Source organism: Neophocaena asiaeorientalis, unplaced genomic scaffold (assembly GCF_003031525.2).
Source record: "Neophocaena asiaeorientalis asiaeorientalis breed wild unplaced genomic scaffold, Neophocaena_asiaeorientalis_V1.1 scaffold239, whole genome shotgun sequence".
NCBI lineage: Eukaryota > Metazoa > Chordata > Mammalia > Artiodactyla > Phocoenidae > Neophocaena > Neophocaena asiaeorientalis.
The window spans coordinates 724,527-735,597 of NW_020175103.1; the positions used below are offsets into that span (position 1 = coordinate 724,527).

Below are 11,071 nucleotides of genomic sequence, written 5' to 3' on the forward strand. Positions count from 1 at the left end.
TAAATGTCCATCGACAGATGAATAGATAAAGAAGATGTGGTACATATACACAATGAATATTGCTCAGCCATTAAAAAAGAATGAAATAATGCCATTTGCAGCAACATGGATGGAACTAGAGATTATCATACTAAGTGAAGTAAGTCAGAAAGATAAAGACAAATACCATATGATATCACCTATATGTGGAATCTAAAATATGACACAAATGAACTTATCTATGAAACAGAAATGGGCTCACAGACATAGAGAACAGACTTGTGGTTGCCAAGGGGAGGGGTGGTTCAGGAGGGAAAGATTGGGAGTTTGGGGTTAACAGATGCAAACTATTATATTTAGAATGGATGACAACAAGGTCCTACTGTATAGCACAGGGAGCTATATTCAAATCCCGTGATAAATCACGATGGAAAAGAACATATATATAAAAAGAATGTGTGTGTGTGTGTGTGTGTGTGTATATATATATATATATATATCTGAATCACTTTGCTGTACAGCAGAAATTAACACAATATTGTAAATCAACTATACTTCAATTAAAAAATAATATATCTTGGAGAGCTTAATATTATACGTGCATTCTTTTTTTCTGGAATGACACATGAAGGCCAGTATTGGTGACAAAACTTTGGTGTATAGATTTTTATAGTTTTTGAATCATGTGAATGTAGTACTTACTCCAGAATGGCAATAAATAAATTAAAAAATGAAGAAATACATTATTCTTTTTTTTTCCTCCCAAGGTCTAATATGGAAGTCACATGTAGAAACTACACGTTACTAACATTTTTGGGGGGGCGGGGGTGTGCATCGCGTGGCATGCGGGCAGGATCTTACTTCCCTGACCAGGGATCAAACCCCTGCCCCCTGCAGGGGAAGTGCAGTCTTAACCGCTGGACCACCAGGGGAGTCCTATATTTTTATTACCTTTTCTCAGGAAGAAATATTTAGCCCTAACTGAGAATGTTGTATAGCGTGTACTTTTTAGTTTTGTCATATCTCTAAGAGATACATACTCTTCCTTGTCAAAGACTGGGATACCTAGACAATAATGGTTCCTTTTAAAGTTAAAAGATAATAGACAAAAATTGCATAGAGATAAAATCAGCCCGATAATGCCTTAAATAACCCATAATTTTGTGTACATTACTCTATAGACAATTTTATCAGCTCCTCTAAATTTATTAGGTTTTTCCATGGTCCTCAATTAATTCTTCAATTATTTCCTCAATGGGGAATCCCTGCTAAGCAAAACTTGTAATGGAATGAACATTTTGTGGGAGAATGAAACATGAATCAAGCATATCAGTTAACAAAGTTCACAGCCAGGAAAATGCTACTGAGGAAGTAGAGAATTGGGGGGATTAGAAGGAATTACTCAAGTGAGTGATGAGTAAAGAATTAACTCACCAAAAAGGAACACTCACTCTTCTTAGGCACAGCAAACCGACGAGGATGGGATTCGAACCCACGCGTGCAGAGCACAATGGATTAGCAGTCCATCGCCTTAACCACTCGGCCACCTCGTCACATGCAAGTCCCTTTTATTCAACTTCTTCCTGCAGTACTTCCAGGCGTTTTATAGCAATGCATCTGATCGCTCTTTTCCTGGATTAATCGTCACAACCACAGTGTGAGTCAGGTGTCAAAGTAAATGTCACAACCACCACAAAACTGATGCACAACACTTGGACTGGTGAATTTACTTGGCAAACACCTGATAACAGATGGAACTAGGCCTGACACACATTGTTGGACGCAAGCCAACCCTGGCTGGCCGACTCAGCTCTGCGTGCCGGGGAGACACACACCCGGACGTTCACAGGGTCCCTCCGCCGCTGCATTCCGCATTCGAGGGACTGATTTCCCCACCACCTGATCAGAAATCCCGGGATTCCCGTTTTCTGAGTGGTACAAGAATCCCGGCTCTGCGATTCCTTTCCATTTGCGCCCGCCTGGAGACGCCCTCATTTGTCTTTTGTTATCCACTTTAGGACTTGGTATTGATCAGTCTATGAAAAATCAGCAACGCATGAGAATGTGTTTTGGAAAAAAGTAGACAAGAGAAAGAGCCCCAGTGGGAAGATACTTGTATCATAGCGCAAGAGCGGCTTAGTTTGACTACTATTAACGCTGGGAAGGGCCGGTGAGGTGGGTAATCCCTGATGCAGGAGGCAGGGTGCAGTTCCTGGTTGTGGCTCTTTCCTAAGCCCCACTAGGGAGGCCGGACTGAGTAACCCCTAACGTCCCCTGCAGCTCTGACAACCTCTGTGATAAAGTGACCATCAAGAATCCCGGGGGCCCAGGTTCGATCCCTGGTGGGGGAAATAAGATCCCACAAGCCGCACGGCGCGGCAAAAAAAACAAAAACAAAAGCAAAAAACCTCTTCCACTCGTGAGAGTTTGTGTACTTTTAAATATTTAGTGCAGAATTTTGGAGGTTGAATTGTTCTTTTCTACAAAAATGTTATTGCCTTTTTCCTCTCTACGAAATCTCTTAGCTCTGTTCTCAGTTTTGTTGGGAGGGACTCTTCTCTCTCATCCCAGTTCACCGAATTTCAAAATATCTTCGATCAGCACGAAACTTTTAGAGGTACTTCATCCGCAATACTGAATGAAACAATACTTGTTCCTTTGAGTATCGTTACACTTTGAGTCATCCGCTACCACTCACACTTACTTTTCAGAGACTCAAAGGCAAGCTCATTTCACACCAGTGACTTCAGAACTGTTCCTAGGGGAAGACTCGGGTGGGGCTGGATTTCTGCTGGTAACTAAGAGCTTCGGTGAAGTTTGACTTAGACCACTCTCGCTACAGCAAGAGGACAGGGAATGTATTTGTTTTGGTCTTAATACACCAGTGTCCGTGTAAACAAACGATAACTATTGTTAACAGATTTAATATCAAATCTAAGCCTTAGAATTAAGGCTCCTAGAAAGGATATTTTCAATTAATTAAACTTTTGGATTAATAATCCTACTTTTAAAAAAACCATAAAGGTTACGATGAGTATTAAATTAGTCAACACCAGTGAAATGCTTAGAAAATTGTCTTGCACGTGGATGGATCTACAGACTGTCATACAGAGTGAAGTAAGTCAGAAAAAGAAAAACAAATATCGTATATTAATGCATATATGTGGAACCTAGAAAAATGGTACAGATGAACCGGTCTGCAGGGCAGAAATAGAGACAGAGATGTAGAGAAGAAACGTATGGACACCAAGGGGGGAAAGCGGCGGGGGCGGGGCGGGGGTTGTGATGAACTGAGAGATTGGGATTGACATGTATATAGTGATGTGTATAAAATGGATGACTAATAAGAACCTGCTGTATAAAAAACTAAATAAAATAAAATTCAAAAAAGAATTGTCTTGCAAATAGTAATTGCTGTGTAAATCATTTGATATTATGGTAGTTGTTTTTATTACTAACAAAATAAATAATACACTAATAATTAATTACATGAAATTGTATTCAACACGAAAAGAAAACCCAGTAGGGGGGAAAAACAAAACAAACAAACCCATGTACGGTCGGAATTCCGTGGCTGTCCAGTGGTTAGTACTCAGCGCTTTCACTGCCATGGCCAGGGTCCCATCCTGCAAGCCTGGCGCGGCAAAACAAACAAAAAACCCCAAAACACTTATGGTCAATTCACAAAAGGAAACCAAATGGTTAATATATGTACCTGAGGATGCTCCACCTAACTCATGTAAGGATGTACCATTTAAAGCAATAATATATCATTCTCGTTCCCCTACTCCCACTTTAGATTTCTGAAATACTGTCCATGCAAGCGTAAATCGGCCCAATCAGACTGAAGGACAATTGCATAAGAACTATTAAAATTTACGAAGCTCATATCTTTCCTTTCTTCTTTCCCTCCCTTCCTCCCTCCCTTCCTTCCTTCTTCCTTCCTTCTTCCCTCCCTCCCTCCCTAAAATAGTCAACCTACTAGCAGAGAATTATGCTGGAGAAATGCCAACGCTAGCGTGAAAATTATGTATACACACACATTATATATATACAGTGGAGCACTATTTTTTAGTTAAACTATTAAAAACTATCCAATGTCCACCAAATGTAATATTGAGTTAAATAACTTATGAAAAGCAAAACGTTAGAGCAGTATGTGTTCATTAATAAGACTAATACATATCTACATGTAGTAACTTACAAATAAATATTTTCCCACTGTTAAGTTTTTTTTTAAAGGCAAGTTGCAGAACAGCATGCATAGTATTTTTGTGTGTTTTAGATGATAGACTGAGACAGTAGATATTTAATATCAGTGAAGGCCATTTAGCTTTAACCTCAATTTTATGAAGCCCCCACACTTAGACTTTTCATGTTGTCTTCAAAGGAGTATTATGTATGTATGTGTATATCTATACATATATTATATAAACAAATGTTTGTTTCTTTTTTGAGTTAACTGAAGGGTCTTAAACATATCTCAATATCTTCAAACCTTATTTGGCATTTCTTTATTTTTTATATACTGGTAATGAAGATGACATGAACCTTTTGCAAATTCTGGGAGGCTCTAATTGATATAAAATTAAAATATCTTGAAGGATGTATACAAATTGTAAACAACTAGTATCAGAAACTTTCAACTTTTCTATGTTAAAATAGTTTTCAAGATTTTTTTCTTTACCACGAGTACATGTTATTTAGTAATTTACTTTTTTAAGTAAAGAAAAATTTAAGCAAGTTTTTTTTTTAAAGACGGAAGAGTGGTGAACAGAGCCAAATCCTACTCATAAATGGAGATACTAATTAAGAAATGACCACTAGGGACTTCCCTGGTGGTGCAGTGGTTAAGAATCCGCCTGCCAGTGCAGGGGACATGGGTTCGAGCCCTGGTCCGGGAAGATCCCACATGCCGTGGAGCAACTAAGCCCGTGTGCCACAACTACTGAGGCTGAGCTCTGAGCCTGTGAGCCACAACTGGAGCCCACGTGCCACAACTACTGAAGCCCACGTGCCTAGAGCCCGTGCTCCCTAACAAGAGAAGCCACCACAATGAGAAGCCCGCGCACTCTAACGAAGAGTAGCCCCCGCTCGCCACAACTAGAGTAAAGCTCGCGCGCAGCAACGAAGACACAACGCAACCAAAAATAAATAAATAATTTTTTTAAAAAAAGAAAGAAATGACCACTAGATTTAACAACAATTTTTACATATGATAAGGTAGAGTGTCATCATAATATCTTTACAGGTCAAGGTTACACTACTTGTAAGAGGTCTGATTCCACAGACTACTTCAGCACAGCACAATGAAAGCATCCTTTTCATTGTGTTCCATAGCGTAGTGATTGTAATAGCTGTTTTTGTACCTCAAGCTCCTTCCTGGGCTTTCCTCCTACCAAAGCTTCATAACCTCACGTCTTACTTCTCACCAAACTACAGAGGATCGGAGCTTTATGTTCCCACCTTTTCTCAGAGGGATTTGGTTTCACTTTCCATTTCCACAGGTAGAGTATACAATTTCCAGAAAAAGATATTTGACTACAAACCTCTCTGAAGCAGAGTCTGAACAGAATTCCCATTTGGTGCCCTGCATTAGCCCCTTTCCCTCATAACCTGCTTATCCTCCTGATCCTTCAGCTCTGAGGACCTTCAGATCTCATTGTCCTCTGTGCCTGTTATTCTATTTTTTCTCTCCTTCCCTACATGTACAGATGGGGCCAAATCACTGAGTGGTCTGGGGACTTACTGTTGGAGCTTGGAGCCTCTCTGTTTAGATCATTTTTAATAATCTATAGTAGCAGCAAGTCTGCCAGGAAACAAATTTGTACTTTTTAAAAAAAATTTTATTTATTTTTTGCTGCTTTGGGTCTCCACTGTTGTGTGTGGGCTTTCTCTAGTTGCAGCGAGTGGGGGCTACTCTTTGTTGCAGTGCATGGGCTTCTCACTGTGGTGGCTTCTCTTGTTGTGGAGCACAGGCTCCAGGCATGAAGGCTTCAGTAGTTGTGGCACGCGGGTTCAGTAGTTGTGGCTCGCAGGCTCTAGAGCACAGGCTCAGTAGTTGCAGCACACAGGTTTAGTTGCTCCACGGAATGTGGGATCTTCCCGGACCAGGGCTTGAACCCATGTCCCCTGCATTGGCAGGTGGATTCTTAATCACTGCGCCACCAGGGAAGTCCACAAATTTGTACTTTAAGCATGATAAAATCACACCATCCACCATCTATGTACCCATTCTCTCAACAATTATTTAACAAATGTCTCTTCTATTCCAGGCACTGTGTCATGTACAGTGTGCACTGTCTAGGGGGGAAGACAGATATTTAGACAAAAAAGAAGACAAAAAGGTATATGATCACAAATTTTGTTAAGGGATATGAAAACATAGAGTGTCATGAGAAAAACCATGGGGGGAGAATTAACACTAACTGGGAAATTAGGAAATGTGTCTCTTAAATAGATATCCTTTAGATAAATAGGTGACAGGATAAAATTCAAGAGAAATGTAGGAGACAAGGAGGCAGAAAGTGAAGCAAAGGGTATTCCAGGCAGAGTGAAAAATATGTGTGAAGTTTCCAAAACAGGAAGAACTGGGAAAATTAGGAAAATTGAGAGAAGGTCAGTGTGACCTGCACAGAAGCAAGCAAAGGAGACAGTGGGGAAATGGCCCTGGAGAGGTTGACCAAATCAATACAGGCCTTGAACACCATGTTCAGGATTTGAAATTTTTACCCAAATTGCAATGGGAACATATTGGAGCTTAAAAGTAGAGGAAGAATGTGATCTGTTTAATATTTTTGAAAGATCATTCTGGATGCTCTGGAGAGAACAGGTTGAATAGATTTGAGCAGATCCATTGGGCAGCCATGGCAGCAGTCAGCATGAAAGATGGTTGGTGGCTTGGGCTAAAAGAATGACTACAGGAATGGAGAGAGGTAGATGAATCCAAGATATATTTTGGAGATAAAATTGTCGGGACCTGATGATGATTTGGATACACACTGTGAGGGACAGGTAGGGTGACTAACTACTGCTGGATTCTGGAACTTTTTTGTTTCAGCACTGAAAGCCCTGCCTCTCTGGGAGCCCCCTCAGCCCCAAGCAAACCCAAACATCTGGTAACAGGGAAGGACAAAGGATGATTCTCATGCTTCTGACTTGAGTAATGGAGCAAATGGAGAAAGTGTATATTGAAACTGGGAGGATTGGGGGAGTAACAGGTATTGTGGGAATGATAATTTAGCTTTTCTATGTTAAGACTGGACATAACCTCATTAAGCCAGATGTCTGAAATAGAATATTTTTTCCTTCATATTAGAGTCAGCTGATGAATTTTTATTTTTAAAGGAATGTAAAAAAAAATCAGATTTATATCCATAATGAGTAACTTCTTTCCTCTTTCAAGATTTTAACTACAAATGGTAAAGATTCTGGAATTTTTTCTTTCTTGCTATAAAACTAATTCACAGGAAATTATTTGGTGATTCCTTGGTTTATTTCCCATTTTTAAATGATTCTATTCTATTCTTTCCTTTATTCTTTTATTTAAAGATTTTTTTTTGATGTGGACCATTTTTATTAAGTCTTTATTGAATCTTTGTTACAATATTGCTTCTGTTTTATGTTTTGGTTTTTTGGCCACAAGGCCTGTGGGATCTTTGCTCCCAGGGATCAAACCTGCAACCCCTACATTAGAAGGTGAAGTCTTAATCACTGGACCACCAGGGAAGCCCTGTCCATTCATTTAAATACTGCAAGGTTAAATTGTACAGATTAATTTATTCAAAAGAAAAGGGAAGCCTACAAACAAACAAAAATTTCCTCCAAAAGAAAAAAACCCTAAAAAAAAAAAGAAGATAAAAAACTTTTAAGAAAACCTCCAATCTTGCAAAAGCTTTGACAGCCAATTTGTTTGAATCCACATTAACTGGAATAAAAATAATTGTTTAGTTGATGTCTTCTTAGCAAAAGTGAAATTCTTAGCAAATGTGAAAAAAGACTTAAGGTCAGTCTTGAAAACTGAAGATCCTAAGTGCAAACTTTTATAAAGAGAGTGTGTTTTGACTAAAACAATGTCTTAGGTTAAAAATAAGGAGAAATATAAAACCTAAGTAAAGGAGACTTTTAGGAGACAATTGCAAGGCATTCAAGTAGAGCTGAGAAGGGAAGATACCCCACACTGCCAAAAACATGAATATTTAGGTGGCTCGGTTCTTAAACAATGTTGCTGATTAAGTGCAAATTAATAAGGATAAAATCAATATTTAACACTGATCCTTAGAAGGAAAATTATTTTGCTGACCATGTAAAGCAAAACTCACCCCACCAACTTTGTGCAATGGAATTGTTCTCTTAAGCCTTTAAGATCATTCTAAGAAAATTAACACACTGATCAAAATAAAATAGGACAAAACAAAGGAATCTCAAGAAGCCATTTCCCCCCTGCTAGCCATCCCCATTAAATAAGAAGGGCATATATTTAGAAATTCTATCTCTCTTACATATTGAAGTCCTTATGGATAAAATTATATGATGCCTGGATTTTCTTTAAAATACAGGAGAAAAAGGTCGGGAAATATAAATAAATAAATAAATAATATATATACATATACATATATATATATAGGGAGAGAGATTGGCAAAAATATTGTTAATTCTTGCAGTTGGGTGATGAATACATTAGGCTACGTCATATCATTTTCTTTATTTTGTGTATTTAAATGTCCATACTAAAAGTTATAATATGTTTAACTTCACTTTATTGCATAAATATGCCCGATGTCATGGTCCCTGCAAGGAAGAATTAATGCAGTGGTCAGGGAGAGTACAAGTAAATAAGCAAAGACATATATATATAACTACTGACAAGAGAAGGTGAGGGAGGGGTTAATACCCTATTTGTCGGAAACTCCTTATCGAGAACCTAAAGGCATGCAGGTAAAACTGCAAAATTGAAAAGCGTCGCCGTCCACGGGTTGACAGCTGCATGAGAAGTGCTCACCCGCCCGCAGACCGCAAACCTTTCCACCCGACGGTGAAGACCCCTCGCCAGCAACGCCCCCGCGCTCTAAGCTTTAGCTTTTACTTTATTCCCTGGAAAGCGCAGACGGTTGTGGAGCACAAGCTGGTGGCGATGCTGCTAAACCGGACATGCTCCTTGTTGGGGGAGGTGGGGACCTCTCTGGAAGTTTACAAAATTCCTGGTTTCTGTCTTCTAAAGTCTTTCATAGCTGGGTAATAATAATAATAATAATAATAATGGCAAACTCCCCTACAGAGCCTACTTTGCCTAGCACACTCCTAAGTGCTTTACATGCATTAATTAAGGGAATCCCATAGGAGATGCAAACTATTATATATAGAATGGGTAAACAACAAGGTCCTACTGTATAGCATAAGGAACTATATTCAATACCCTGTGATAAAATGGAAAAAAGTGTATGTATGTGTGTGTGTGTGTGTGTGCAGCTGTATCACTTTGCTGTACACCAGAAATTAACACATTGTAAATCAACTATACTTCAATAAAATAAATTTTTAAAAATTTAAGGCAATCCCAGCACTGTCCTGTTAAGGTGGGTGACTGCCAAGGGCCTCACGCAGAGTTGCCGGGATGCGGTTTAAACGGGGCAGTCCGTCTCCATAGCCCATGCTGTTAACTACCACGCAGTATTTCAAACGCGAAAATGGCAAATTATTTTCCCCTAAAATTCAATGGAGACGCGATCGTGTTTGATTGAGTGGTTTGTTTTAGGCTTGAGAGGGAAGGGAGAAGGGGAAACCAGTGGTGTCAAAAGTCTTAAAGAGAAACAGAACGCTGGGAAAACCAGAAGCCATTCTTAGGACTTAATTTGCCCAATAACAAACCAAAAGCCGGGAGACAAAATCTGCTCAATGCGGAGGTGAAGGCTTCCCTCGATTTTTCTGGAGATTTTTGAAGGATATTGCTCTGGGCTTCGGTTCTCTAAGACGGAGAAAGCTGTGATTGTAACTAGGTCTATAACGCGCTCCGCTCGGCTCTTCTTGCCCTGGTCACAATCCCCACTTCTATTCAAATCAGTTGCCCAGAGCCGAACCTTTCCCATCTGAAGGAGAATCCCAGCTAATATTTCAAAACTGCGCCTCTTTGCATCCTGAAGGGAACTGGGGACCAGGTACTGACCACCCTCTCCGAGAAGTATGTGTCCCCAGGCGCACGGAGAAGAAAAGTCAGGGAGGATAACGTGAATTGCAGGGAATTTCGGAGGCGGTGACGTGATTGCAGCCTTTCTCACTCCCGCTGGGATATGCACTTGAGTTTCTGAAATCAGTCTAGGTTGTGAAATCCCAGGAAAGCAGCCCGATCCCTCCCTTTGGCTGTACCCCTCCCGTTCTTTCTGTAGGTATAGTGTTAATAGAGTATCTTGGAATTTCGAAATAGTCAAAGCCGGGAGAGAGGGGACGATAGGGTGGATAACGACCAGGAAAAGGATCCAACAATTCCCCGTGTTAACTTCTGGATCCTAGCAGGGCCATCATTTTCATCCACCCAACTAGCTTTCGGAGGTTCCCAAGACCACAGACCTTTCTTTCAAATTGCCCTCCTTCCCTGTTTCCAGGAGACCAGATATAGGGAAAATCTGGTGGGGAGCGTGGCTGACTTTTCCTCTTACCCGGGAATGCTAATGAGCTGGATGCCGGAAGAGCTTCGTGGAAATTTGTCCAGTGCAGGAGCACTCCCTGGGTATTGCCTGGACCTTGAGATTAAGACCCCTATCTTTCTGCCAAGTTTCTCTGTAGTTGAAGGAATTGCTTTGCCAGAGTCTCTGATGAATCAGTGCTCACTTGTTTTTTTAATTTAAGTATAGTTGATGTACAATATTATGTAAGTTACAGGTGTACAATATAGTGATTCAAAAATTTTAAAGGTTATACTCCATTTATAGTTATTATAAAATATTGGCAGTGGGATCTTCCCGGACCAGGGCATGAACCCGTGTCCCCTGCATCGGCAGGCAGACTCTCAACCACTGTGCTACCAGGGAAGCCCTGTAACTTCTTTTTTACATGATAGTTTGTACCTCTTAATCCTACCGCTACAGTACCCCTCCTC

At 40.1% G+C, this 11,071-nt stretch overlaps 1 non-coding gene across 1 annotated transcript; it reads right to left on the reverse strand.

Moving 5' to 3' along the window:
• Positions 1-1,450: 1,450 nt before the first annotated feature.
• Positions 1,451-1,532, reverse strand: TRNAS-GCU (transfer RNA serine (anticodon GCU)). The gene has a single exon. It is a non-coding gene; the product is annotated as a tRNA-Ser (tRNA).
• Positions 1,533-11,071: the final 9,539 nt, after the last annotated feature.